Source organism: Lathyrus oleraceus, chromosome 7, assembly GCF_024323335.1.
Source record: "Lathyrus oleraceus cultivar Zhongwan6 chromosome 7, CAAS_Psat_ZW6_1.0, whole genome shotgun sequence".
NCBI classification, from domain to species: Eukaryota; Viridiplantae; Streptophyta; class Magnoliopsida; order Fabales; family Fabaceae; genus Lathyrus; species Lathyrus oleraceus.
The window spans coordinates 353,888,579-353,905,861 of NC_066585.1; positions in this window are offsets into that span (position 1 = coordinate 353,888,579).

Here is a 17,283-nt window from a genome sequence, read left to right on the forward strand (position 1 = left end):
ATTGGCTGATCGGATCGAATTGAGCGGAAGTGACCTTGCCACCGCCGGCTTTTCCTTCAGGGCTTCCTTTAGGGTTTTCCGTCTGTGAGCGCTAGGGTTTGCTTGCTAGAGTTCTCCTCCCTCCTTTTTTCGTTCCCCTTTTCATTACTGAAGTGCTGGTATTTATAATGCCCTTTTTCATGACCTAATGGGCTCAGAATGAAGCCCGAAATTTTTTGTTGTCTGTCAGCCTCGCTAGGCGAGCTGGTAGCGAACGTTTGCTTCGCTAGGCGAGCGTGTAGCGAACGTTCGCTAGGCGAGCGTGTAGCGAACGTAACGTTCGCTAGGCGAGCGCGTAGCGAACAGGCCAGTTTTGGGCCATTTTCTGGATTGGGCCATTCGTGAGCTGGGCCTTCGTTCCTTTGAGATCAGTGTCATAAGAATGAGTCGGAGTGCCCTGAAAAATGTCTTGAAATATTAATGGGCAAATTTTGGGGTATGACAGCTGCCCCTGTTCAATATTCTTGAACCGAGAGAGTAGAATGGTATGTGCACCATTCGTGGTCTGGAGGTGGAAGATTATTGAACACTAGAATGCCCCGAAAATTTGCGCTTGTCAATTGGTCTTGATGGAGATGGGCTTAAAGATGCCATCCAGGAAGTTTGATGATGGGAGCTTCAGATTGTGTCGTACGTTAGACGATATCTGAAGACATGGGTGTCATACCGGGTCATACGCTAGACCGTATGGTGAGTCATCCATTAGGCTGTCGACTTCGCCGGGGAGTCGGAGTATGCTATATACTGCTGGGGATAAGGGATCAGAATGGATCATACACTGGACCATATCTGAATACCAGAGTGAGCTGTTCGTTAGGCAGATGACTTTGCCGAGGATGAAAAATCAGAATGGATCGTACGCTAGATCGTCTCTGAGTTGAAGATCCAAATGGGTCTTATGATAGACTGTATTGGAGTTGCAGGATGAGCCGTCCATTAGGCTGAATCTGATGATAAAAGGGGGTAGTCATACACTAGACTACACTTTAGAAATGTACCGTACACTAGATAGCATCTGAGGAGACGAAGGTCTAATTGGGTCGTACATTAGACCGTATCTGAGCAGACTGAGCCGTCCATTAGGCTGAATCTGATGATAAAAAGGGGGTAGTCGTACACTAGACTACCATTCAGAAATTTACCTGTCCGAAGGTAGCATCTGAGAAGATGAAGGTTTAACTTGGTCGTACATTAAACCATATCTGAGCAGAATGAGCCGTCCATTAGGCTGAATCTGCTGAAAAGGGAGTAGTCGTACACTAGACTACCATTCAGAAATGTACCTGTCCGAAGGTAGCATCTGAGAAGATGAAGGTTTAACTTGGTCGTACATTAAACCATATCTGAGCAGAATGAGCCGTCCATTAGGCTGAATCTGCTGAAAAGGGAGTAGTCGTACACTAGACTACCATTCAGAAATGTACCTGTCCGAAGGTAGCATCTGAGTAGATGAAGGTTTAACTTGGTCGTACATTAAACCATGTCTGAGCAGGATGAGCCGTCCATTAGGCTGAATCTGCTGTAGTCGTACACTAGACTACCATTCAGAAATGTACCTGTCCGAAGGTAGCATCTGAGTAAGGGAGTAGCCGTATACTAGACTACCATTCAGAAATGTACCTGTCCGAAGGTAGCATCTGAGTAAGGGAGTAGCCGTATACTAGACTACCATTCAGAAATGTACCTGTCCGAAGGTAGCATCTGAGTAAGGGAGTAGCCGTATACTAGACTACCATTCAGAAATGTACCTGTCCGAAGGTAGCATCTGAGTAAGGGAGTAGCCGTATACTAGACTACCATTCAGAAATGTACCTGTCCGAAGGTAGCATCTGAGGAGATAAAGGTCTAACTTGGTCGTACATTAAACCTTATCTGAGTTGTCCGAGGACTTGACGGTCTAACTTGGTCGTACATTAGACTGTCACTGAGCAGAATCTGGTTTGAAGGTCTAACTTGGTCGTACATTAGACTGTATTTGAGTGGTTGAAGGTCAGAATGGATCGTACGCTAGATCGTATCTGAGTTGTTGAAGGTCAGAATGGATCGTACGCTAGATCGTATCTGAGTTGAAGGAGTCATATGTTGAGCTGAATCAGAGTGGACCGTACGCTAGGCTATATCTGATAGTATTTGTATATGTTGTATTGGCAATGAATGTCTGGGGTGAGCTCGGAATGTACCGTACGTTAGGCAGTATCTGAGGGATATAGTTGAATCTTGAATGTAATCGATAAGGATGTCCGTCTGAATGGACCTTTGTTTTGACTGTATCAGGAGGATAATTAACCTGAAAAATAAAGTTAGCTTCATGCCATGTCATGATGCATGAGATGCAAATGTTGTATGCATGCGTATGCTGTGAAATGATGTAATGAGTGAATTATGCGTCTGGAATAAATGAGAGCATTGTATACATGTATATGTTATGAAATGATGTAATGTATATGATGCGGAACGAAAATTATGTAGGTATGTGATGTGAAATGATGTAATGAATGCACTATGCGTCTGAAATAAATGCGAACATTATATGCATGTATGTGATGTGAAATGATGTAATGAATGCACTATGTGTCTGAAACGTTCTTCCAGGGGACTATACTGGGGAATAAATCTCAGTCTTCTGGTCGGAGATATTTGTATTGACGACTCTTTCTTAGCTGAGGATACTTGATTTCTATCTGATGGTGGAAATATCCAACAGAGCCTGGCTGGGGGTGGAAGAGATGAGCCATTTGTCTAGTAATGCCAATTTCTTCTGGGGGAATAACTGGCGTTGCCGGGGAATCGAATTAGCAACGGATTCATTGGGAAGCATGGTTAGACCTTCTCCTCGATCCTGAAGTCGTGTAGTAATTGCTATTACCATTCTAGGCATGCATTTTTTGGTAAACATTAATCATATTCAAATGCATAAATCAATTCAAAGTAAATCAATGGACGTTTACGCAAACAAACAGAAAAGGTAAAAGCATTTTTTGGAAATGAAATTGTATTGATTTTGGAAGAGGGCCTGTGAACAGGCAAATCGTGTACAAGGAGACATAAATCCTAGTAAGAGGAAATCGTCAAGAAAACAAAGAGAAAGCTATGCAGAAAAGTCCTGTTGATTTTAGATCCACTACCGTCATTATGTCTTCAAGCATCACATCTCCTGCTGTCGGATAGAAGTGATTGGCTTGTTCGGTCCCTTGAAACTTGGGTGAAGCTGACAGAGAACGGGACATAGTCTTACGCTTTAATCCCTAATTTTTGCCTGGACCGCCTTTTCAGGTTTTCAGTCCACCAGGATACCCTTTTTTGCCCAAGCCGCCTTTTCAGGTTTTCGACTTGCCGGGTGTACGTTTTTATATGTTTATCCCTAATTTTTGCCCGAACCCTTTTGGTTCGCCGGGATGCCCTTACTTTTGCCTAGGTACGTCGACCTAGCGGGTCTCTTTCATGCGTAGTATTTTTTTTTACTATGTCTGCGTTCACGGGATGTGGGAAGTCTTTGCCATCCGTCGTAGCAAGTATCATGGCTCCACCAGAGAATACCTTCTTAACTACAAATGGCCCTTCGTATGTGGGAATCCATTTGCCCCTGGGATCACCTTGTGGTAGAATGATACGCTTGATCACCAAGTCGCCAATTTGATATACCTGTCTCTTGACCTTTTTGTTAAATGCCTGGATCATGCGCTTCTGATATATCTGCCTATGACAAACAGCCGCGAGTCTCTTCAATCAAATTTATCTGATCGAGTCGAGTCTGAATCCGTTCATCTTCATCTAAGCCCGCCTCTTTCACGATTCTTAGAGAGGGAATCTGAACTTCCACTGGTAAGATAGCTTCCATTCCATAGACTAAAGAGAACGGAGTTGCCCCTGTCGGAGTGCGCACTGAAGTGCGATAACCGTGGAGAGCGAATGGTAACATCTCATGCCAGTCTTTGTACGTTACTGTCATCTTTTGTATGATCTTCTTGATATTCTTATTAGCAGCCTCCACGGCGTCGTTCATCTTTGGCCGGTACGGAGAAGAGTTATGGTGTTTTATTTTGAACTGCATGCAGAGTTCAGTTTAGTACCATTGTCAGTGATAACTCTTTCAGGAGACAGCAGGTTTCTCGAATGTATATTTGATAAGATCCATCTTAGAAGTCAATAAGGTGGTATGATTCAACATATACTGTCTTAGTCGGCGAACAGCCCAGGCCAAAGCACAGCAAGCTTTCTCGAGCTGTGAGTATCTTGTTTCACAGTCGGTACCTTTTGCTAAGGCAGTATATGGCATGCTCTTTTCGACCAGACTCGTCATGTTGCCCCAACACACCCTATTGAATTTTCTAACATGGTCAAATACATGATGAGAGGTCTTTCTTCAACTGGTGGTATCAGAATTGGAGGTTCTTGGAGATACTTCTTGAGTTTGTCATTCATCATTCCATACCATCTCTTGATTTTTTCTTTTTAGTAATTTGAAGATGGGTTTGCAGGTAGCAGTCAAGTGTGGAATGAATCGGGCAATGTAATTCAAGTGTCCCAAGAAACCTCTGACTTCTTTCTTGTCTATTTCAGTACCCAGATTTACAATTTCAATTGATTCATGCGGCTGTATGGTCTTTTCCTTTTGTAGTAACAGTCTGGCAAGTTCTCAGGCACTTTACAATCTTCCTCACCTCCATCCTCGGCTTGGTAGATCGGATTTTCAAAGTCATAATGAACAGTAGAAGAGTTATTACCAACAGGATCCAGAGTGGATATGGATCGGCAAATTGTTACGTGAGTGTGTGCAAGAAAACATAGCTTTGTTTAAAAGATGACAGGAAAGATAAAGAGCGCAATATTTGAATGCAAAAAGTCCATTGATTTATTGAATATGAATATGCTTATGAAAATGACAAAACCCTTGAAAAATTAGCTATTGTGCCCCGGGCATAGACACAATGCTTTAAAACACTAAAATAGCAATAACAATTACTCCTGACTAAAGGAAATCGGGATAGTGTCTTCAGCCTTCCAATTATTGAGTCCATCATCAATTATTGGGAGAATCCAGCTATCCAAGTCACAACCGCTATCAGTATCCTCCACAGCATTGACAGTCTTGTCATGATTAGGCAGAGGGGCAGTGATGACATTAGGAGTCTCCGGAGGCTCGAACTCAATTTCCCCAGCGTCGATCATGTCCTGAATTTTATTCTTTAACAGCCAACAATCGTTTGTATCGTGCCCGGGGCTATCGGAGTGATATGCACACCTGGCATTGGGATTATAACGAGGCGAAGCAGTGTTGACATTTGCAGGAGGACCTCTGAGAGTGATTAAGTTTACCTTTAGCATACTTTGCAGTGCTTGTGCTAAAGTCATATTGAGCTTGGTAAACTGCCTTCTTGGTCTGTCTGGTCTTTGCTGGAAGTTTTGAGCTGGCGGGGCGGCGATTGTCACTGCTCCAACGGCATGGTCACCATTTTTCTTGTTATGATTCTTTTGACCATACACAGCATTCGATTCATTCTTCCCATGGTAGGACTTTTTACTGCTTGTAGAAGTAGCTGCCTGTAACTTTCCACTTCGAATGCCGCTCTCTACCCGTTCACCTGTCAGTATAAGTTCAGTGAAACCTGATGAAGAACTCCCCAGTAGGTGGCTGTAGAATGGGCCAGTCAGGGTACCCATGAACAGGTCTACTAATTCTCGGTCAGTCATAGGGGGTTTGACCCTGCCGGCCAAATCTCTCCATTTCTGAGCATACTCCTTGAAGCTTTCTTTAGATCCCATGGCCATATTCTGCAACTGTAGCCGAGTAGGCGCTAGCTCAGAATTGTACTGGTACTGCTTATAGAAAGCCGTTGCTAAATCAGTCCAGGTGCGGATGTCAGAGTTCTCGAGTTGATAATACCATTACAACTGAGTGCCAGACAGACTTTCTTGGAAGAAATGGATCCATAGTTTCTTATCAGTGGTATACGGCTGGATCTTTCTCACATAAGCCCTTAAATGCATCTGAGGACAGGATGCACCATCGTACTTAGTGAAAGTGGGGATTTTGAATTTGCGGGGAATGGTCACATCGGAAACCAGGCCCAAACTTTCGAAATCCAGACCAGGCGCCTTCTGACCCTCCATGGCTAGCATGCGTTCTTCCAGCAATTTGTACTTATCATCTCTCGGAGAGTATTGTTCATTTTCATAGTTCTCATCGTCATCCTCAGGGTTGGAGAAATCAGCGTTCTCTTCCTCTGAGTCATTCTCCGCCCCCTCCTCTAGACCATTCGGGATTCCAAATTTGATTCCCGTAGCCTGTCCTTTACGCCTTCTTCCCGGGTTAATGAAACTCACAGCTTCCTTGTCTTTCTTCTTTTCGACCAGAAGAGCCTTCAGTTCCTCCTGCCCCTTGGATAAGCTTAGCATCATCTCCTTGAATTGAGCATTCTGAGTCTGGAGATCTTTGACAGTTTGTTCGAGATCCATTTTTCTGTTTGGAGGAAAACCGTGAGAACACTGATCCCTTTAGAGTACCTGTTATGCAATGTTATGTTATGCGATGCAATGCATGAAATGTTTTCAAGGACTTTTGGAATTTAACTTTGCATAGACTACCAAAAAAGGAAACTTTTTTTTTTTTTTTATACAGAACAGAGCAAAGTTAAATCCCTAAGTCCTTGAAATGGTTAGTACAATGTTATGATGTCATGATGTTATGATGTTAAGTAAAATAACAAGCACAAACGAGTCACACAACAATCATTCCTAGGTTTTAAGGCTTGCATGAGTTCCATAGGTAAGTACCCTCCCCACTGAAGTTTGGTTGGTTCAACCTGTCCTAGAAGAGTAACCGGGTTCTAAAAGGATCTCCAATCATTGACTTTCCTTTAAGTCCACTTCAGTGCAACGCCAAGTGGTTGACCGAAGCTTCCCTAAAGTCCAATCTCAAGGAGTGTAGTATCGAGTCTCAACCAAGCCCCAGTCGGAACTGAAGTCAGTTAGCTCACTACTTTCTAATGGCCAGGATGAGTCAATTAGGGTTCTAAAGGTCTGGTTAATGCTTCGATGACACCACGCGGAAGCCAAATTTTTCCTCAAGTAACATGAGGAACATCAGGACAACCAAAGTGTCACATTAACCGTAGCCATCATTTTAACCATTCCAGTATACGCCGGATAGTCGCGATGATCTATTGCTACTTACCTAAGGTACACTAGATTCGGGTGTAGGATCTTTCACTCAAGAATTCCCAAGCAATCCCTTAAAAGTAAATCAGACAATTTTAAATAAGTGATCTTGTTTTTTAAGGTAACCTCTCTTGTAATCGTCCCCAGCAGAGTCGCCAGTTCTGTCATACGGTGAACTGACTTGGGGTGTTTTGCTTTTTATCGCAATGTCGCGGATAGCAAGAGTCGCCACCGACTTTTCTTTTATCCAATAAGGAAAGGTGGAAAAGAACAGGAAAGACCTCAGGAAAAACCTCAATAGATTTTGGGTTCGGGAGGTACATTATACAAAGGGAAGGTGTTAGCACCCTTTGTATCCATGGTTATCCATGGGCTCTTAATTACTGGATCACTTATATTTTTGTCTGAAAAGTGTCGGTGAATGGCTTAAAAAATGTTTGAAAGAGAGTTTAACTTTGTAATGATTCTCGTATGAATGTATACAAAGTATTTATCTCATTTGATTTTGAAAATGGTTTAGAAAAATATAACTCGGTAATGATTCTAGTATGAATGTATACCAAGTGGTAATTTTCTAGGATTTGTAAAGTGTAAAGTGTGAGGGGTGGAAAATGTTTTAGGTTATGATCCAGTAATTGAGAGTTATACCTTCCTGAGGTCGTTATGGGCATTTCCTATCCTTATGAGGGTAAAACTGTCCTTACTATTGAGAAGTAAGTAGTTTTATCCTTTGGATGTAAAAGGGTCATCGTAGGGTCATCGATAGGTCATTGAAGGCAACAGTTGTAAGGATACCTTAGCATTCGAAGGGACGATCATCATTTAACCGTAGGCTATACCGAAGGGTCATCGAGGGACAAAATCATATATTCGAAGGCAACATCCGAGGGACTATGATTTATTTTAAAGGGACATGATGATTTAATCGGAGGGTCTTTGCTAAGTGTATCCCTACATTCGCGGGACATGACCGTTATACCGTAATATCGTAAGGCAAAAGAGAGGTCCAAGATCACATATTTAAAGGCCATATTTTAAAGTCAATTAGGTGATTTAAGGTGAATCTCCACATCAAAATCAATACATTAAAATTAATACATTAAAATTAATACATTAAAATTAACACATTAAAATTAATTAAGCAATTTAGGGTGAGCCTCCACAAGGGTATCCCACAAATAAAGTGGAAGACCTAACGGCGGTCTTTTTTTTCTGGGACATATGAACCTTTGCAAAATTCAACAAACGGGTTAGCATACCAAATCAGGGTGCAATCGAGGATTACACCGCAAAAGAAATCACAACAGTAATAGGATCAAATAAACAATGCCTGGCTATGATAAAACATGAATGAAAAGTCATAACAGAAAAGCTGGCTACTGTCAGGTTCGCGCCTGCCTCGCCTAGCGAAGGCTTAGCGAATACTCGCTGCATGCTCGCTTAGCGATGTGCTAGCGAGCGGCTGCGGATTCCGGTTTTAATAACGATATAATGGCAGCAAGCTTCACACTTTATAGCATTCATTACAGAGATTACGTGGTTAGACATTCAACGGTTCATGCATACTTAAATTCATATGTAAAACTTAAGATAGTTTCATAAATTCAATCATGATACCATGTGCAAATTAAGAACATAGGGTAGTAATAGCAATGCCAACCTGTTTGTAATCGAATTGTAACCTTGAATTGGCTGATCGGATCGAATTGAGCGGAAGTGACCTTGCCACCGCCGGCTTTTCCTTCAGGGCTTCCTTTAGGGTTTTCCGTCTGTGAGCGCTAGGGTTTGCTTGCTAGAGTTCTCCTCCCTCCTTTTTTCGTTCCCCTTTTCATTACTGAAGTGCTGGTATTTATAATGCCCTTTTTCATGACCTAATGGGCTCAGAATGAAGCCCGAAATTTTTTGTTGTCTGTCAGCCTCGCTAGGCGAGCTGGTAGCGAACGTTTGCTTCGCTAGGCGAGCGTGTAGCGAACGTTCGCTAGGCGAGCGTGTAGCGAACGTAACGTTCGCTAGGCGAGCGCGTAGCGAACAGGCCAGTTTTGGGCCATTTTCTGGATTGGGCCATTCGTGAGTTGGGCCTTCGTTCCTTTGAGATCAGTGTCATAAGAATGAGTCGGAGTGCCCTGAAAAATGTCTTGAAATATTAATGGGCAAATTTGGGGGTATGACAGAGTCTTTTCAGGTGGTGCTTTGATTCTTGCAACTATGGATGGTGAAGAGTTCACGCGTCGTGTGAACGCAGATGCAGTCAAGAAATACTTCGCCTAAAAATAAAAGAACAGCTCGCTAAGTTGAAAACCCGAAAGGGCGGCTTAGGTAAAAATGAGCGTCTCGGTGGATTATAAACCCGAAAGGGCGATCCAGGAAAAATTTAGAGACATAAAACAGAAAAACTTATCCCGATAGATTGAATACCTCACCTTGGGGCAATTTATGCAAAAATTAGGGATTATGCAAGTAACTACATCCTGCTGATCTTCAGTCTTGAAGACTTTGTTGAGCACATCGTCGGATTCTGATCCCCGGTAGCGGCCAGGAGCATAGTGGATATTAAGAGTTGGTAGAAGGATTAGTGATCATTGTATTCAATGTAGCCCTTTTCCATGTAAATTATCATTCTCAAACTTTTGTAAAAAATCTATGGAGTATTGTCATTTACAGGCTACCATTCTATTAAATAAAGTTGAACTTTTATCCAATTGTTTCTACTCTTATTTAATTTAGCCAAATAGTTTTAATTTTTATTATGATCATTTTTGAAATAAAAAACTTTAATTAAAAGAATATTTTTATAAACATATAAAAGCATTAACTTTAAGCAATCGATTTCATTAAAAGGAATATCAATAGTGGTTTGAAAGTAATAAGCCCTAAGTGTGGAGCATTATTGGTTCTCCCCAAGCAGTAGGTGCGATTCCTCTTTCATCCTCGACAGCACGATTAACACCCGATGTTTGTTGATTTCCACGGCTGTTAATTCGCCGTTGTCCCCAGCTAATTTATGGTTGTTCCCCAGCTAAGTGAGGGCATATCGTTGTAGCAGTTTACATCAGTTCCGGCAGAACTTTGGTTTCCCCGCAAGTCGCCATCGGATTCGCTCCCAATCAGAGTTTCCTCCGAGTTTCCGAGCGGCTATTTGTGTTTGTTTCCCTGTAGGGTTGTCTCCCATTTAAAATGTTGTTGACCTAAAAATTCCCCGCATAATTGGTATCAGTTTCCTCAGCAGATATCCTCTTTTCTTTCCCAACTAGGGTCGAGCCTTTGAGATGTTGATCTCTTTTCTCCAGCAGTTGTTTCCCTCCTAGGTGGATTGATCGAGAATTGTATCGATAATTCAAATTTGTGGCATTTTTTGTATCCTTTGCAATTGTTTTGTCAACATAATTATACATATACATTCATATAACTTTACCATTTCATCATTACACCTGTTGATTCATTCTTGTGATTTGATCCTCTATCATGGTGGTACTTTATCCTCATACATATTTGGTGTGTCTGTCCTTTTTCAATTGTAGAGCGTCAGCCCCCTAAGCAGAAAGATGTTAACCTTTCTCCTTTCCCTGCTGAGTTATTTCCTCGTGGATGATTATCATTTCAGCTTCCTCCCCAATTGATTATCTGGATGGAATCACTCCCCTTGAGTTATATCCTCATTGGGTCGAGTCTTGATTGACCGTTTCTTTCTAGATCTTACCTAGATAGATATTTTTGGTCCCCCAAGAGTCTATTACCCAGTAACTGATAATATTTTTCTTGGATTGCAGTTTTTTACTTCTTGCCCAATACCCGGTAAAAGCAACCTCCTTTTTTCCCCAGCGGATTCGTTTCCATGTTTCCTAGGAAGTATATCCTTAATATGTTCATCCTAACCGGTGACGGATATTTTCTTCCCCTGCTTTGAGTTTATCCTCGATATGTTCATCTTAACCGGTGATGGATATTCTCTTTGATGGTATTCTACCCAGTAAAAAGGTAGTTGTAATCCCTATTTGTTTCCTAGAGAGTTAATCCTTGATATGTTCATCCTAACCGATGACGGGTTTCCTTCTCTTTGCGGTCTTTTGCCCAGTAACCTGTAGTTAAAAATTCCTACTTTTTATCCCCTTGTAGAGTCTATCCTTCATATGTTCACTTTAACCGGTGACAGATATTCTCTCTCTTTGATCTTCTATCCAGTAACTAATAGATGTAATCTCTAGTCTTCCCCTCAGAGTCTATCCTTGATATGTTCACTTTAACCGATGACGGATATTCTCTTTGATAGTATTCTATCCAGCATTCGATAGATGTAATTCCTACTTTTTGTTCAAGCGATTTATCCTTGATATGTTCATTATAACCGATGACGGATATCCTCCTTAACATCCCCAGGAAAGTCTATCCTTGATAAGTTCATCTTAGCCGATGACAGATTTTCTTTCCGCTGAGTCTATCCTTGATATGTTCACTTTAACTAGTGACGAATATTCTCTCCCTTTTTGGTCTTCTTCCCAATAGCCGATAGTTGTAAATCCTATTTTCAGCTTTCCCCAGCAAGTTTATTCTTACCCATCATCCGGTAATGAATATACCTCCCAACGGTCCTCAACGAGTCACCCTTGATATGTTTACCCTAACCGGTAACGGATGTTCTCCCTGTTCGATTTTATTATCTCCGTACCCAGTAACTGGTAGTGGATATCATATTTCTGCTCCTCCTGTGTTGAAGATTTTTCTTCCCCAGTTGAGTTAAGTGCATATTTCCTTCGTTGTTCCTGCTTGGTTCGAGTATTTCAGCTTTGTTCTAATTTATATGTTTCCCCTGCAGATGTTCTTTTCCCCCCGGCTGAATTCCTCGTGTCCCCTAGCAGTTTTAAGATGTAGCCTGGCCTACGCACAACCCTTTATCCCCCAGAGTCTCTGTCTCCCCAGTGAGTTTTCCTTACGGAATGCATTATGCTCCTGCGGACTTTCAGTCTCTCTGAATTCTTTTCCTTTGTGGCAATATTTCCCCACAGAGAGTTTATCGTTAGCATTCATATCATATGCATCATGAGGTCTCTTAGGGACCAAAATTTGTTTCTATATGTTGTTATTTAAGCCCATTCTACTGAGTTGATACGAAGATTTTAACCTTCACCTCCTCAGTTAGAATGTCCTTAAATAGGGGCAGCTGTAAGACTCCAATTTTGACCCTAAGATCCCTCATGTTATCTCATCATATGCATTGGCATTGGGATCACACCTTGGCATCCTCCTTACCCCTGATTCATTGGGTTTGTATTGGGAGAGATCACCAAGCACTATGTGATTGTATCATACTTGTTATTTTCTCATTTACCAACCAAAATACCAAAAATATGTCTTTGCATTTGTCTAACTCTTTTGTAGGTAGGGCACATGATCACCTTTGATTCATCAAGTTCATATCTAGGGTTTAAGACCCTCAATGCAAGGAGCTCAATCAATAAATGATCCACAAATGGCTCTAGGCATCATATATGAGTCCCTATGATCTTTAGATGGTATTATGATCAAGAATTCTTCAAGAGTTTGGAATTGGTTTGCCTTGGAAACCCTAGTTCATCTGGGTATCTTGAATAACTTCTTCACCAAGCTTCTTCAACAATTGATAAAATATTTCAAGGGGTACTTCAAATTTCACCATCTTATGCATATATGATCTCCCATGACTCCCAAAAGTCAAGATATTTTCAAGTTAGCAAGTTGGTTGATGGTGGTTAACCAGAGGAATTCATCTGATCAAAACTAGGGTCCCCTAGACCCTATCTCCTACAATTTTTATCATATGAAAATGATTCCAAGAGCAACGTTATGCTAAATGAAATTCCAAATAACTTTCATGTTGAGGTCTAGAGCTATTTTTTCTTGGAAAGTCATTTTTTATGGTGAACGATTATAGGTCATTTTGTTTAAACCCTAATTTGGAGGTTAACTTCCCAAGGCCATAACTTGCTCAATTTTTATGATATGAAATATTTCCAAGTTGCACAATAAAATTGAATGTGTCTACTTCAACTTTTATGTTTTGAGGAAGAGCTAATTCAACTTTTATAAGCATGTGATATGAGGATACATTATAGGTCATTTTGGACCAAGGCCATTGAGCAAGTGATTTTCCCTAACTTCAAAAATGCATAACTCATTCATCTCAAATCCAAATGAGGTCAAATTGGTAACCACTTTTAAGGATTTTTAAATAGCTACAACTTTTATGAAGACACGTTTATCATTTGAAGCTCACATAAGAAGTTAGCCAAGGTGGAATAAGTGAACATATTGCTTGACACTTAGAAAAACTTTTGATATGTTAAAATTTCCAAACTTCCACCTTAAAATTCATCTTGATACAAGCTTCAAATGGAAAAGTCTTCAATATAAGAGTTGTTCCTCTTGAGTGGTCTACACATGGCTTGAACAGGGCATTATCATTTGGCAAAGATCAAACTTCAAACAGCTGTACATATTTGCCTTGCGTTCCAATTCACATTCAGACTCATTTGCATTTGATTATGGACCTAATTGAGTGACTTCATGGGCTTGTACACGCCCATGTGTTGCACCCCAAAATTTGCCCTCTATTTTTAACTCTAACCAATTTTTTGTTTCACATTCATTTGCATCATCTTCATAGCATAACATTTTTTTCTGTCTTAATATTAGCCGGAATAATTTCTCGGAATTTACAAACAGACTGGTCAAATTAACTTTTTAACTGTGCCTAAAATTAGTCAACGAAAAAATGTCAAGTTTAAATTTGCAAATGTCGGTAACATTAATCTGCGGTTCACGTGGCTTAATTTGACATGCTAAAAATATTTTTACGACTATTTTTGGTCATATGTTGATCAGTCTGAGCAGTTTAAACGGTCATAATTTTTATCTCAAAATCCGACCAAACGCTGTATTTTTCCGAGTCATTTATTTTGCGCTGATTATTTTGACGTGTTCATTTTATTTTTTCGAGCATTTTGGTGCCCGACTTTTTTTTTTTTTGAGTCTATTTATTTTTATATTGGGTCTAGAATAAATAAATAGGTTAATTAGTTTTTATTTTAATTTTAACTATTTTAATTATTTAACTTTATTCAGTTTTTAATTTAATATTGGGTTTCAAAATAAACTTAGGCCCATTATCATTAACCTAATTTGTTCCTATATATATTTACTAGCATGACTGATAGAGGGAGGCCAAAAGACAGAACAAAAAAGAGAAACTGAGAGTGGGTGATCTATACTATCGTAAACACAGTTTGGTAATAGTTTATATATGATATATACTTTATCTATTTTGTTGATATATTTGTTACTGTGTTTCAAATACATGTTCATATGTGTGACTGTGTTATGTATTCCAGATACATGCGGTTTGGTTAAATATATCAGGATATCGCCGTTTTTCTTTTTTATGCACATAAGTATAACATGTATAATAATTTGGTTCATTGTATTATATATTTGATGTGTTTGTTTTTATATAAGTTTTACATGTCTCATAATATATAATATAATATAATAATAATTTTGTTGTTAATAAAAATGCATATGGATCATATAATATATAATTTATAATATATAACTAGTGTGTTAAATATATATATATTTCTATTTTATGTTATAATTTGATTATGTTTTCGGATCGGATCGTGTCAATACGCCGTTTTCACATATACCTGTATGAGGCGTGACATTTGTGTTATCCGATCCAGTTGCGATGATCGCAATTTTGCGCTAGCAACGCCGTTGTTTTTTTTTTTAATTCATATTTTTTTTTAATACATATATTTAGATCTGCACATTTTTTTTCATAACTAACTACCCTGATTTTTCCTAAACCCTGACAATTTCGCCACAAACTCTAAATTTCAAACCTAAAACTTTAACCGTGTTATTTCCTCTAAACCATAAACCTTTTCTTAAACCTTAACAAACCTTATTATTATTTCCTATTTTCGCTCATATTTATGTTATTCATACACTGTAACTGCTTCGCCCTTGTAATATTTTAAGTTTTAACTTGTAATATTTTCAGATTTACTTTTCGCCATCTTTATTATGTAACTGCACCAAAGCGTTGTAATAATTAGGGTTTTATTTTCTGCCATTTTATTTTTCTGCCATTTATTTTTCTGCCATTTAAATTCCTGCCATTGATCCTATATTAACTGCGTGGTTTAGTAATGTAGGGCGTGAAAACCTACTAAATTAATTATTTAATATTTTTCTATAACCTTTATATTTTTTGTAAATAAATAATAAATACTAACTATTTTAATAACTTTTTTTTATTACTTACTTATAATAATAAATCCTTATATATTTTGTAAATAAAATCTAATTGACCATTTTTCTAATTGAATAATAATAATAAACCTATTAATCTAATAGTTTGATATTTTCTATAATCTTTATTTATTTTGTAAATAACTAACTTAATATTTTTCATATAACTCTTTTATTTTATAATTTGTACATTAATGTATTTAAAATTCTTTTATTATTACTAATTTATTTTAAACTCATATTTTTCTAATAACTTCTAAAAAAATCTAACTTGTTTAACCTAAAATAATTTCTTTTAAAATTCTAACCTTTTTATTATCACTTTATTATTATTGTTATTTTATTATTGCTTTATTACCATTGTTTATTTATTATTTTATTATTATTTGCTTTTATCTATTCTATTTTTGCTTCATTATTTTCCTTATTTTAATTTTGTTTTATTTATAATATTAGGAACAAATGTATAGGTTGTAAATTTATTCTTTCTCGCCTGATTATTATGTATCTGTCCCATAGCCATGTAATAGTTTAGGAATTTATTTTTCTTGCTTTTATTTTTGTAAATATTTATTGCGTGGTTAGTAATTTAGGGAGTGCAAAAAACTAACTGTAAATAATTGAACTTAGAAAATTAAATTCAAGACAAATATCTGAAAAATAACACTCACACACGTAAGTCGATCTTTGATCGCCATCTGTACTTCCTAGGGTATTCCTCTTGGTTGCCTTCTTTAAATGGTCAAGTCCCTCGAAAATAGGGGTGTCTTAAGCAAAGTCCCTTCAAACAGAAAAATCATCAAGTCCCTATAAACTTAAAAGATCAAGTCCCTACGAGGTTGCCTACGATATAATGATCTTGTCCCTTCGGTAAATATGATGATACTCCCTACGAGTTGCTAAAGACACCCCTTATGTTGCCTTCATTGACCATACGATGACCCTACGCCCGTCCCTTAAACACATCCAAGGTAATGACTACCTATTCCTTAATAATAGGGACAGTCTTACCATTGAAAGAATATACGAGAACACGAAAGACTTAATCTAGGGTAGGTATCTCATAGTTACTTGCTCACACTTTTCGAAATTACTTTTACACCTCACAATTTCTAAACTAGGCTTTGTATACACCCATACGAGGGTCATTACAAAGTACTTAAAGAAATTTTTCTAATCACACACTACACTCTTGCAAACAAACAAAGTGAGCTAAGTAACTAAGAGCACATGGATAACCATGGATATAAAGGGTGATAATACCTTCCCTTTGTATAACCTACCCCCCGAACTCAAAATCTTTTTAAGGTCTTTCCTGTTCTTTTATGTCCTTTCCTTTTGGATAAAATAAAAGTCGGTGGCGACTCTTGCTATCCGCAACATTTAACTAAAGTCAGTTCTCCCACCGTGTTACAAAACTGGCGACTCTGCTGGGGACTTAATAAAAGAGGGGTACCCTTAGGAATTAGATCACTTTAAAATTGTTTGCCTTGTTTGCTTTATACTTATCTATTGGGTGCTCTTATGTGTGAAAGACCCTAACCCGGATCTAGTGTACCTTAGGTAAATGGCAATAGACCAAGGAAACTGTACGGCGTATATCGATATGGTTGATCTGGTGGCCATAGTTAGTGTGACTTCTTGGTTGGTGCTTATGTTCCTTAAGCAAGTTGAGGATAATATGAGGCTGCCATATGTTGTCAATTCACTAACTGACTTTTAGAACCCTAGTCATCCCATCTTGGCCTTTAGAAAGTAGTGAGATAACCGGCTTTGGTGAAGACTGAAGTTGGTTGATAC